The 13,858-nt window shown below is 41.0% G+C and overlaps 1 long non-coding RNA gene across 1 annotated transcript in view; it reads right to left on the reverse strand.

The window, feature by feature from the left end:
- Positions 1-1,482, reverse strand: part of LOC109254565 (uncharacterized) — a 95,534-nt gene extending 94,052 nt beyond the window's left edge. Inside the window, exon 1 of the long non-coding RNA XR_002074898.2 lies at positions 1,366-1,482. This is a non-coding gene — a long non-coding RNA (uncharacterized LOC109254565). The remainder of the gene's footprint in view (positions 1-1,365) is intronic.
- Positions 1,483-13,858: the final 12,376 nt, after the last annotated feature.

Raw genomic sequence — 13,858 nt, forward strand, 5'->3', positions numbered from 1 at the left:
GGCAGGTAAATGCAGCAGGAAAGAAATCATCAATTTGACACACCCTGTAAGGTCACCAAATGAGACATGGGAAAATGAAGGGGTAAAGACTTGTCCTCTACTGCCCTTTCTTCTCCAGAACCCAATCCTGTCTTTATCAGAGGTATAACCTGCCCCCAGGGCTAGGTGGATGGACTGGGACAGCTTGTGGCACTAATGACCAGCCCTTGGCCGAACAAACTTTTAACAATTTCCCTTCCATCCACCCCTTGAGGTTTTCCACTCGTTCCTGGATGGGGAAAGTAGTCAAGACCTTCAAAGGCCCAGACAAGCCCTGTGGCTAAGGACTTTCACTGAATATTCTTTAAGACATACCTTGGCTCGCTTTCTACAATCTTTTACACAAAGTGTAAAATCTTTACACAAAGTGTGCCCTACATTTTCTAGGCTCTAGGCCAGGGGTCTCCAATCTATTTTTTTTCTCATTTCCACAACGCTGTTTCTCCAGTTCCAGAACTTTCTTCCTCTTCTCTCCCAGTTGTTTCCAGGAGCTCACACATCTTTGGCTGAACAACCTCTTCTCTGCCCCAGTGTTTTTTCTCTAAAACCACCCTTTACTACAAAATACGTGCCTTGGAAACGCATGATGATTAACTGTCCTGCTGGTTATAGTCTCAAAATATAGTCTCTGAGTTCCCTAATCTTCTTTAATTTTCTCTTCCTTTCCTCTAAATCACCTTTCACCTTGTTTCACCCACTTGCTCACAGTGATCCAAGGTTATGTATTCAGAGCATGTTCTCCGTCCGATCCTCACAGGGAATTTATGGTTTCTAGTGGAGCTGTTCTACTGAAGACTTGATCAACTTTAATATTTTTCTTATATCCTTTGGCACTGTTCATTCCAAGTCAAGGCAGGAAACTTAGCACTGCCGCTGGATTAGAGATGAATGGGTCAATTCAATTCAATTCAAAAAGTGCTACAGTGCCATGTAATTCATTAAGCACTAGAGATATATAAGACATCGTTCCTCTCCTTAAGGGGCTTATAGTTTAGCTGGAGAGATACAAAGGATGCCTGTGAACTTGATATATAATACTGCAGGGCAATAAAACCATAACAGTCTAAGAAAACGATAAGAACAATAAAAGGTCAGAAGACTGGACTATGCAGACAAGAATGAAAAGGAAGCACTTTGTGGAGAACATGAGTCGTGTTCTGAACTGGAAGGAACTGGAGGATCCGAATGATTAGACAGGGTGATGGAGGACCTTTCAACTGGGAGTGACAGTAGGATGAGAGCCCACGAATGAGGTCACTGCCTTTAAGTCATGTGAAGAAACAGAAGAGATTAACCCTGGCTTAGTCAAGCTTTGTAGCTCATTACCTCAGTCATGGCTTGGAAGGACTTTCTATCTTCTTCTTTTCCTGAAACCGTCATCGTCATTGGTTCAGCCACAAGAAATTGAAGAAACAAGCAGCACATGGATTTCCACTGGGCTGGTGGCTCTGGGGAAACAAGAACACATTTTCACCAGGGTAATCAGCTTGCCAGAGTAATCATGACTCTGTAGTTAATTCTACAAATTGTCAGAGAGCAATGAAGGATGAAGGCGAGCACTCTTGGACTCTCCTGATAGCAGAAACAACATGGCGTCTTCTTCATATATGCCAGCCACTCTCTTTCTGATCTATGGGTTTTCTAAGTGAAGCCATGCCCCTACAACATTGTCATAGCAAGGCTTAGAGTAGATGCTGGAAATTCCTGCGTGAATGTCCAATATCAACAAAATTGTGAACTATTTCATTTTTACAACTGCTACCTCCCTAAGTTGTCCCACCCACTGCACCATCTCCACCACCCAGAGCTTTGGTCTAAGATGTTTGTGCCAGGAAGACAAAGAAACAAATATATGTTGAAAGACTATGTACGTTTTACCAGGGGATTATTTCTAAATTCGCAATTCAGAATAGCAATGCATCTTTAATGGCGGTATTTCAGACACTATAACAAGTTGACAAAATAGTTGTTTCTTGCTTGCTGGGAAGGTCGGTGGGGAAGACTTTGACTTGCCCCTAAATCATCCTATGTGAGTCATCTTACTCTGCCTAATTTTATGTTCACTGTCTACCTCAGCATCAGTCTTTACCCAGAGAGATAAAGACCTAGAAAAGTCTAAGTTCCATGAGGACAAGGACTTTATTTGATCATTACGTCCTGAAATCCTAAAGCTATCAGACAGCCTACATTTAGCAACTCACTGACCAGCCTCCCTAGGTGCTCCAGCTTGGGCTATTTGGATAGTGCTTTAAACCAGCCCTGAGAAATATAAATTACAGACTTCCCTGGCCTCAGAAATCCCACCATCTGTCGCACAACCTTTCTCCATGCCTTCCTGGCAGTCATTTCAATTTCCATGACAAGGGAGAAAAAAAAAACGTCGTGGTCTGTGCCACAACTTGAAGGTTCATTTAATGTAGATTTTGATGAGTGAACTGTACAATAACCCCAAGTTGGAGGTGTATTTTTTAAACTGAAGGTGAGAGACCAATTAGTAGCTCTAACTCCTTAAGCAGATGGTTATCATATGATATCGGAGGTGCCTGTCCTGTCCTTTGCCATTAGAAAGTCATCTTTTTCCTAATGTCTTTCTCTACAAAGGAAGGATATTATACAGACAGACTGCATGGACTAGATAACTCTATGAAGTTCAGTCTTTAGCAGGACATTGGAGCCTGGGAATCTTGTTCTTGAATTACTGGACAATATAGCTCCTAAAAACTGCCTCTAAGATAAAATGCAAGGGGAGAGTTTCAGGGCAGGCAGAGAAATAAAGCTGATAAGATTCTCCAGTTCTGGGCTCCCTCCCAAGCTGGGAATGGTAGACATGCGACAGTCGCTCCTCAGCTACCTGCAAGGGATCCTCCCCTTCTGTGGCTCTGAAAACTCATGCTATAAAGGAAGCAACGTGGAACTAGGAGTCAGAGGGACCTAGTTTAAATTCCGGCTCTCTCCTTTAGAAGTTGGGGCTTGAACTCCCCAGCCTCAGTCTCCTGTCCTGCAGGACTGGGCTAATACTAACAACTTTAAAGAGAGATGAAGATTAAGTGAAACTTCAAGTAAAAAGTCACGACACCTGACACTTTTGTCTTCCCTCAAAATATCAGGGAAGAGAGCACTGTGCCAAGCACTGATGCAGAGGAAGTTAGGGATCAAAACACAAGGTCATCTGGATACTAGTCTGGTTGCAGTCAATGCAGTTGTTAGAGCCCAAACCCCAAAGTCTGATACATGTGGGTTTGGTTCTCATTCCTACCACTTGTTAGGTATGAGTTTGAGCAAGATATGTAACTATTCTGAACCTCAGTGCCTTCAGGTGTAAAAGGGGACAATATCTACCCTGTTCATAGGATTGATATGATGATTAAAGGGGACTGCCTGACCCATGATAAATACATCTTTTCCTCCTTCCTTTCTTCCTTCCATTCCCCCTTTCCTCTTTCTTTCCCTCTTTGCTGTCATCCACTCTTTGCCATATTCCAAGCTGCTATTATTTTCAGTATCCAGAATGGACTATACCGGGGCTTCTGCCCCTGGAGACCCCCAAGCTTTCCTCTGTACTCAAGAGTGCAGTGCTCCATTCTTGGGATAAAGAAGTAACGGCACAAGGAACTCATAGGATCTGGCTAGGTGTTGCTGCTTGCCAGGTCCTTGGTGCTGAATTCAAATCCTTTTCCTCTTGCTGGGCCCAGTTTCTTCACCTATAAAGTGAGAGGATAAATCAGGGTCTCCCATAGGTCCACAGACTAAGGCTTCTAGTTGAGACCTAACCTGTCTTCTCATGCAGCCCCTGCCTTCTGCAAGTCGCATTTCTCTCTAGCCATCAAAACTCTACCCAGGCATCAAATTCTAGCTCAATGCCTTCTACTACTTCCCACATGTTTACCAAATGTATGCACAAATGCACACTGAGATAGGACCACTCAAACAGGATTTACTGGGAGTCTGCTCTGGTCCTCATTACATCATAGAGTCTATCCTGATTTTTGATAGTCTCTGAATACACACAAAACAATGTAATATTTAGTCTCTACCAGCTTCTTGAAGGCAAAATAAAAAACTGTTTTATGTACAGTACCTAACAACTTATAAATGTTTCATAAATGGCTCCTGAAAAGTTGCATGATTAAGTGACTAAGATAATTATCTTGTAGGAAAATCTTGGCTAATGACTGGGTAGTAAATCCATTGAGGCCAAGGATTTTGAACTTTTTTGTATCCTATACAGCATCTAGCACTGGGTACAAAATGTAGTAGGTACTCAAAAACACATGATGGCCTTTATACCACAGACATTATCTCTATTTTTATGATGAAACTCTTCTGAAAGTACTGAGGAATGGTCTTCAACCAAAGCCCAGAACTAGAACTGTTCCTAAGGCTGACACGACAAGGGCCATCAGTTTGAATGGTTCTTGGAGCTACTATGTAAAGAAACAAAGCAGCTCTCCAAAAGGTTGTAAAAATGTCCTAAGGTCCGTATGCATATAAACAAGTGGTCCAGAAATATCTTTCCTCGCCGCCACCAAAAATGTCTCCTCCATCCTTAACACACACACATATTCCAACTTTGGAGGACCTGCCTTCTTCAAGGACTTCCCTGACACTCAGCATTTTTTCCTTGTATAAAATAGTAGAGATTTGGGGTCAGGGCACATGGGGAGGAGGATGGCAAGGCACTTTTTGCCTTGAACCCTGTGCCTGCTCAAGAGATAGTTGAGGGCCTCTAGGAATGGCTCTTACTAAAGTAAGCAACATCATAGTTGTCTCCTTCTCCCCTACCCCTCCTCCTCTTTTCCTTCCTCTTCCTTTCCTCTGGCTCTTCCTCCTCCCTTTCCTTCCTTATCTCATCCACTGGTGATCCCTCTATACAAATGACTTCTACCAAAATACATGCTACAAACAGGTTTCCCACTCCTGGGTTTGAGCGGTTAGCTCATTCAAAATATCTTAGCCCCTGTTGGACCAGGTACAGCAGCACCCTGCTTATTCTTGACCAGCAAGCACAGCCTACTTTCCGGTTTTTGAAGTCCACAAGGAGTCAGTTAACTCTCTAGTGAAGAATGGGATCCTGTGACACTGAAGCTCCTGCTGTCTGACTAAATATTGAGGAAAAGAGTCCATGGATTGATTCACCCTCTGTACAATTAGGTTTGAAATAAAACCCCTGAAGGGCCACACTCCCTAGTCTGCCGGGGCCATGCTCTCCAGGGCAGGACAATTAGAGTTAATTGAGTGATCCCACAGAAAGCATGCATGCAGTGAAAAGCTCTACAAGTATCACCTAAAAATCAGCTGGGCATTCAAGGGGTTAAGCCAGGATCAGCAGACCAAGGAGGCCAATTCTGCCTGTGGCTCCCACCAGTCAAGTCTGTTGCTGAGGGCTATAGACACAGCTTGTACTTTTGACTCAGCACAGTCATTTTTAAGGAAATAATCACTCCAAGTTTATAGTGGAATCAAACTGATAATCTGGAAGTGTGATTGCTTCCCCAGTTAACTAATCAATCCCCTATCTTTTAAGGGTAGAGACAGAGAAAGCATATAGGAGCAGATCAATAATCAAGTGAGTTCCCTTTCTTTCATTTGTTTTTATAGATTATAATTATTGAGTAAATTTTTAAATCATAGAATATAATAAATGATTCCTATGTTTTTTTTTCCTATCCAGGATTACTGGAAAAATTGATGGGAGGTGTATTCCATTAATGTGTTCACACAGACACCTTTTCTGAATACCTACTAAGTGCCAGGTACAGAACTGAGAGCTTTTAAACACATGCTCTCATTCCATTGAGGGCTCTTTCATCTACATAGGAGGCCCAAGTAAAAGAGTTGACATTTTAAGGCCCCTCCTAAGTTTTATGTTTTCTTCTGTGATTAGACTATTTCTCATTATCTCCACCCAAGGCTGGTAAATTTTTAGAGAATTTATTTGCCACATTTCTCCCTATTATTAAGCCCAACGTGGTGCCAAGGAAATCAGGCTAAACAGCACTTGTCATTGTGGCCCTACTTCATCCTGGCATCAAGCTAGACACAGCACACAGTGATTCAGAGAGGTCCCAGCAGCCCTACCTGTTAGACTATTATGATCACAACACAGCAGTGAGGCTGAAGCTTGAGGTGACATCAGTGACAATCCCTCAGTGACATTCATGCCAGTTTTACTCTTTCCATCCATCTGCATACCCACGCATCTATCCATCCAGAACACCAGCTGAATGCTATTATGTGCCATCTCTGCCTTCACTGAGCTTCCCATCTAGGGCAGAAGAAAGATGTCATCGAACTAACACTATATAAGGCATGATGATCTCGAAGGGAGTACAGACCAGAGCAGTGTTGATTCTAAGTGAGAAGACTGGAAAAGGCTTCACAAAGACTGAGCAGAGTCTCCTAAGTTCAAAACAGCATTTATAGATATGTTCCCAATTACAAAGGCATAATATGTCTAATATTCAATAGGTTATGTTTGAATATATAGAAAGTGAACAATATGTGAAAACACAGAAAAGCACAAAATGTGAAATTACCCTTAACTGGGCACATGCACCCCAATGTTTATAGCAGCACTAAGGACAACAGCCAAAGTATGGAAAGAGCTGAAATGTCCATGGACTGATGAATGGATAAAGAAGATGTGGTGTGTGTGTGTGTGTGTGTGTATAATGTAATACTACTTGACAATCAAAAAGAATGAAATCTTGCCATTTGCAACAATGTGGATGGAACTAAAGTGTATTATGCTAAGCAAAATAAGTCAGTCAGAGAAAGACAAATATATGACTTCACTCATCTGTGGAATTTAAGATACAAAACAGATGAACATAAGGTGAGGGAAGCAAAAATCATACAAAAAACAGAGAGGGAGATAAACCATAAGAGACTCTTAAATACAGAGAACCAACTGAGAGTTGCTGGAGGGGTTTTGTGGGGGAGGAAGGGCTAAATGGGCAAGGGGCATTAAGGAGGACACTTGTTGGGATGAGCACTGGGTGTTAACGTAAGTGATGAAATCACTGAATTCTATTCCTGAAATCATTGAAATCATTATTACACTATATGTTAACTACCTTGGATAGAAATTAAAAATATAATTTTAAAAATAATAAAATAAAAAAATTACCCTCAATTTGACCTTAATTCCTTCTTCTACTGAAGTCTCTAAAACAAACAATTTAAGTCCCTCCCTCCCACTTTCCAATCTCAGTTTCCAAAGCATTAACAGTGCAGGGCATATGCTTTGAGACTTGTAATTCGCTCTTAAGTAAATATGTCATTCTACCCCCTCTCCCAACACATGCACAGAGGCCAAGACAACCAGCTCTGGAATCTAACTGGCTGGTTTCAAGTCTCAGCTCAACCACCAACTGGCTGTGTGACCTTAGGCTATTCACTTAGCTTCTCTCCGCAGTATTTTTCCAGAATGTAAAGTACAGTTAGTAAAAGTACATATTCTAGGTCTGTTTTGAAATTTAAACAAAGAAAATGAATATAAACAGTACCTGGTACTTAGAAATTCTCAATAAACACAGTGGTACTACCACATACACACATGCATACTTTGTTTTAAAAAGTAAAATCAAACTAGCTATAGTATACTGTTAATATTTTCGAATTAATTAAACTTATTCATCTCTTCCCAAATTAGTCTATGTTGGTCAATTTGATTCTTTTTCAATGACTGTATTATAGGCTTATTCCAGAATTGATTTACCCAATCCAGATTATCATGAAGAAACCTTGTACCTACACTTTTACGCATTCCTCCTAGTATTTGTACAGGGCAGATTCCTAGAAACATGATTTTCGGTCACAGGGTATGTGCATTTGAATTTTGATTAGTTACCAAACCAGCTTTCAAAAAAATTTACAGGCCCAGTGATTCTTTATGCCAATGCTCATTTCTCCTGCCATCACCAACCGTGGCATCTGCTATTGTTTGTACTTGCCTTTATTGAGGTATTAGTAGTAATGAATATTGACATGAAATGATTAACTACACAAAAGATTTTAAATGGTATCTAGAACATCAAAATTTAAGTAAAAGGCTCTTACTAATGGAGCATCTTTTCTTATTCTTGAATTTCTTATTATCTTTTGCCTATATTTCTTGTACTTTCTTTTTATTACTGATTTATGGAAGTCTTTGCATGTTTGCATATTAATCCTATAAGAGATAAACAAATACGTTCTCCCCATCCTGTCTTATAACTTAGTTTAATGTTGAGTAGAATGTAGATGAATGAAAGTTTGGTGAGGAAGGAATTTTAAGAAGGGGAAACAGCATCTCCAAAGACACATGAATTTGTTTGTTTGTTTGTTTGTTTGTTTGTAGAGAGAGAGAGAACAGGGAGAGCGAGAATCTTAAACAGGTTCCACACTCAGCCCAGAGTCCAACATGGGGCTCGATCTCACAACCCTGAGATCATGATCTGAGCTGAAATCAAGAGTCAGACACTTAATTGATGGAGCCACCCAGACACCCCTAGACACAGGGTTCTTAACTGAAGGTCAGATTCTGAGAAATTAGGCAGACTTTCGTGGTTGAACATATATGGACATGCAACTCGAAAAGTAGTCATATAATCGGCCTTCAATGCCATCCTAAGAAATATGATCTTTATTCTGAAGGCAACAGTAAGCTACCAGGAACTAAAGAACAAAAGAGTGACAAAATCACACTGAGAGTTCTCACCATGGGTCAGAGTTTTAAAACAGTTTGGGATCAAGGCAATATCACCCTATTGCCCAATCTCAGGGAGAATACCAGCCACCATTCACTTCTATAGGAATAGAGGTCCACTGGACTTGTACAAATCACGTGTTGGTCAAGGATCCTTTGGAGAGTTTGAAGAAAGTCAAGAAGCTTCTCCTCAGTGGAATTCACACACACACACACACACACACACACACACACACACACACACACAACTTCGCATTTAATTTTAGAGTCTTCACAGACATAATGTTATCCATTGACTTGGAGGCTCAGTTACCCATGGGGCTGAATTCCTGCTCTAGGACTGAGAACTTGAAACTAGAGGATAGTTTGGGTTAAACCAAATTACGGCAACTTTTAAACTTTTACCTCTAGGCCACGGAAACATGCTCTGGAAGGCAAGGCTGTTCACAGTAAGCATTCTGTCCAACAGAAATATAATGCAAGTCACAGCTGTGGTCACATACTAAGTTTACGTTTTCTGGTAGCCACATAATAAAAGTAAAATGAAATAGGTAAAATTAGTTTTAATAATATATTTTATCTAACTCAGTACATCTAAAATATAATTATTTCAACATGTAATCAATATAAAATGTTATAAATTAGGTATTTTACATTTTTTTCATACCATTAGAAATCTAATGTGTATTTTATACTTCCATTGCATCTCAATTCAGACTAGTCCCATTACAAGGGCTCAACAGTCACATATGTTAACACAGTGGACAGCACAGTTGCAAACCACTTTATCATATTTCCTTTTCTTCAAATCCATTTTCCTCCATAACATCCTTTTAAACCTAACTAGGCATCACTAAACATGCTAATTCTTAGTTCCATCAAACTCTCTTCTTAGACCTTTCTACTATAGTATGAATGCCAAACAGTAAAGTTTTCTCTCCACGAATCATGATACTTTAGGGTTGGCATCCCATCGCAGAATAGGAAATGTTAATCCAGTAGGGGAAAAAAATTCAAATATCAGGAAAGAAGAGAGAAATAGTTCTTTCAAGGCAGGTAGTATATCATAAATCACAGCATTTTGGGAAGCACTAGGGCCTAGAGCTGGATCTTTGTGTGACTGCTCTCTGCCCCATGACCAGGCAATTCCAAACTGGGCAGTGTTTACATGGGCATTTTCTCCACTTTAGTGCAGAAGATTGAGACAACAGTGAAGGTTCCTGACTTAGGATCCAGAGGATCCTAAAACAACAGAACACCAGGCTAGCTCAGTCTATCCATGTCATCTTACAGGTGGCGGGGGGGGAGGTGGGGGGGGAGGCACAAGAGGGAAACAGCCTCAGAAATGTTGTCTATGGAGAAATATTATATTCCCAGAATAAAGTATATTTGGGAGATAGCATCATGACATTACTCCATGCACATGCCTAAAAAAATTAATAGGACCTTCCCAGAAAAAAACCGAATATGAAGCTTTATTGAATTGATGGATAAATATTAACAACTAAACATGAAGAAAAAGGAAAAATAAAACAACTCCCTGAAGTGTTTATTATTGCAGAAATAATATAGCATTATTTTCTACATCTAAAGACACTATTAAGTGCTGCAGAGAATCATCCTATGGCCACATGCCACTGAATGGCACTGGATTTGCAGGGATTCAGAGACCAAGACACTCAGGGAACCTGGCTCAAGTTCAAAACCCTAGGATCACTCCATTCTTTCCTTCCAAATGAGAGAAAGACATGCTTGGTAGTGTCACGATTTCGGCTATAAGCAGCAGCCTTCTAATTAAAAATAAACTGAGTCCATTATTTCTATTTACAGCTTTCCACAATTTAGCAGCAATGTGAAGATAGAAAGAGATGCTGGAAGCATATGTTTAAACCTCCCAAATGCTTTTGAGAGCATCATTAGAGTAAACATCCTGTCAATGTGTTTCTTTACCTTCAATACCCATCTCTAAAGGGCTTCCCAAGTTGTGTGAGGGCAGCATAAATAGATTTATCTTTGGAAGGAATGGTCCAGGAAAGACACAGCTATAATTAAATTAGTAATTAGAAAGAGCCATGCTCCTACCTCCAGACAGTCCATTGTATACTTTCATTTTTCCCATCGATATTGGAAGATGGTAAGGATAAGGGAATGGGGTGGAGGAAGGCAAAAAAAAAAAAAAAAAGGAGATGAGACAGGGAAAAGAAAATTTCAACGGGCTTTATGAGTGGATACCTTGGTTGAATTTCAACATGAAAAATGTTCTATAAATATTTGCTGAATGGATCTTCCAAAGACCAATGGCCACCTCCAGACATTCTGAACACATGTGGCATTATGGGATGCATGTGGCAGTTTCTCAAACTCGGCATTATTGACATTTGGGCCAAATGACTCTTTGTTGTGAGGACTGTTAGCAGCTCCCCAGACTTCTACCCACCAGATATCAGTAGTATCCCCCCCGACACACACACATACATACATCCCCCAAGCTATAACAACCGAAACCATCTCCAGACATTATCAATTACCCCTGGAGGCAAATCACCCCTGGTTGAGAACTACTGGTGAAGGTGTACCATAAGCCTCCACCCATTCATTTATTCACCAAATCTGACTAATGTATTCGGGCATTGTTCATTCTATTTAGAACACTGATCAATGTACTTGTCTCTACCCTCAAGTAGTTCCCAGTTTAGGAGCAGAGAGAAACTTTAAAGTAAAAAGACATGAGAGATTGTGGGTTGACTCCTAAAATACGGGCCTGCAGTCCATCCTAAGGACATTTGGAAAACGTACCTTTAATTGCAACAAAGGTAATATACTTAGAAAAGTTGTCAGAGAAAATCCGGTTAAACTTAGTGAGGATTTCTGCTCTGCTAGGAGGTTACATATTAAAGATGAATGTGAAGGCTCTCAGAGAAGCGGTGAGCCTGGCCCCTATACGTCTTTGCTGACTTCATAAAAAACAAGGGTGCCACTTTGTGACCCGTGAGGGTCTACAAGAAGATTGTGTAACATGCAGTATGCCTTCGATCCAAATAAACTCCCAGATTATTAAAAGGATGTTTTTTCCCTCTAGAGGTCAAGGTGAGTCACCGGAGCTTTTTCCCTGTTATTAACCAAGCACTAGATATACAAGGCTTAGATATTAAAAGGCATTAGCCAAGGCATCATGGCCATCTGGTTTAGAGCAAATGCAAAACTTGAGGGGGAAGCTGCATCACTTACAAAGCAAGTAAAAGGCCTGAAATATTAGAAGCCATGTATACAAACCCATTCAAATTTCTGTGGCCAAGTGACAAGGGGGTATAGCCAGTTGTCTGAGCACCTGAGGCCAGCCTCTCCCTAGTGTAATTCCAAATAGAAAAAAATATATAACTACTGACTTACCTTGACCCAGAACTGCCAACAAATCTCTACATTCTTTCAATAATCTGGGCGTTTATTTCCACCAAGAAGTGTGGCGTCTGTACCACAATGAAACAGGCCCCCATCTGATCTCTACAGCTGCCCCCACCCCTAGGAGGGAAGGTTACTCACATTGCCTCCTCATATAAAGACCGTTGGCCTCAGAATATTTACAGTGAATCCAAGTTAAAGAAGTATGTAAACCTAATGAAGCCATGAAAATACCCCAAAGTTGGAATCATACTATCTCCATGCCTTTTGAATGATAATTTTAATGCAGATGAACCTGGCAAAAAAGAAGAGTATGAAGAAGTGTAGGGATGACTGTTTCAGGCCTAAATGAGTCCCAGACTTTATGACATCTTTGTTGATGGCTGTTTTCTTCAATATGATTGTTTCTATCACATCATAGAAGTTTCTCAGACCAGAGCCCACTGACTGCACTTCTCACATCAGAGGTTTTTCCTGTCTCCTAAATGCCCAGAATAGGAGGAAGATGGTGCTGGGACAAATCATGCAGGCAAACAGGAAAACATGGCCACCTCCAGATCAGACAGACCTTGAGAGGTGCTTCTGAGGACTCACTAACTGGAGCTACACTGAGACAGACTGGACTGGCCTGGGTTTCCCTCCAAGAGTTCCCTATTGTTTTATCAGTGGCACCTGCTTAACAGGCAGAAGCCTGAGGGACAGTCTTCTCATGAACTGTTCCATCAGCTTCCTGAGGACACTTGATTCCTTTTGGCTTACATTCCTCAGGGGGCCTGGGCATGGAGAATGACCCTGGACAGATTCTAAAGTTGGTCCCCTTAGTATTCATTTCCTTCCATGATACAGCCAAGGGGTCAGCATTCTCTGACCACCCTCCTTAATGTGAACCACCTAACTGTGTTCCTGCTTCTTCACAATTTTGTATTTTGAGTGAGGAACTGTGAGAAGAATAAGCTGAGGGATGACTGATGGTGAGGTTTCTCCTGTGGCAGTGGGCAGGGAAGGTCTGACCAGTTGAGCCACATCACATTTTTTAGCCGCCGCTACTGAATGATGTTTGAGAACCACCTTCCTATGTGTGTGCAAGATGGCTAGCTGCCTACCCCAAATCCCTGCTCCATTTCCACAGAGCAGTGCTCACTAGGAAGCCAGTGCCCAGCCACGACCATACTTCCCAGCCTCCACCTTGCACTGGCTGGGGTCTGAAGGGGTTGTTACCAATGGAATGTAAGCATTTCAGTTTATGTCTTTGAAATACTTTCTTCCTCTGTCTGCTGACTGGTTCTAGAGTTTTCAAGGCCCTAAGGGCTAGCAAAACCATAAGACAAAGGAAAATTTCCTGACAACAGGAATGCCCACATAGAACTCTTATTAGTAAGAAATAAACTCCCAGTGTTCAGCCACTGAAATTTGGGGAATTATTTGTTACAGCTGCCTAACTTGGTGTTAGCCTAACTCATATACCACATAGAGCATGAAAAAAAGAGGGGAGAAAACCCTGTATTGACAAGCATACTAGCATTTACTGAGTATCTAGGTCTGTAATATCTACTCTGTCCATGTGCTTTCATGCAACTTCTCCAGTATCAATATCAAATTAAATTCCATTTATCAAATTTCCACAGAATGCCTAATGGCCAACACCTGAAAATCAACCCTTCGAGGAACATGCATTTCCTTTGACCTTCTGAACAATTTGATTCACCCAGCATATCCTGAGTGCCACTTATG

The sequence above is a fragment of the Panthera pardus genome, unplaced genomic scaffold (genome assembly GCF_024362965.1).
Source record: "Panthera pardus isolate Hobbes unplaced genomic scaffold, ASM2436296v1 HiC_scaffold_25, whole genome shotgun sequence".
Taxonomy (NCBI): domain Eukaryota; kingdom Metazoa; phylum Chordata; class Mammalia; order Carnivora; family Felidae; genus Panthera; species Panthera pardus.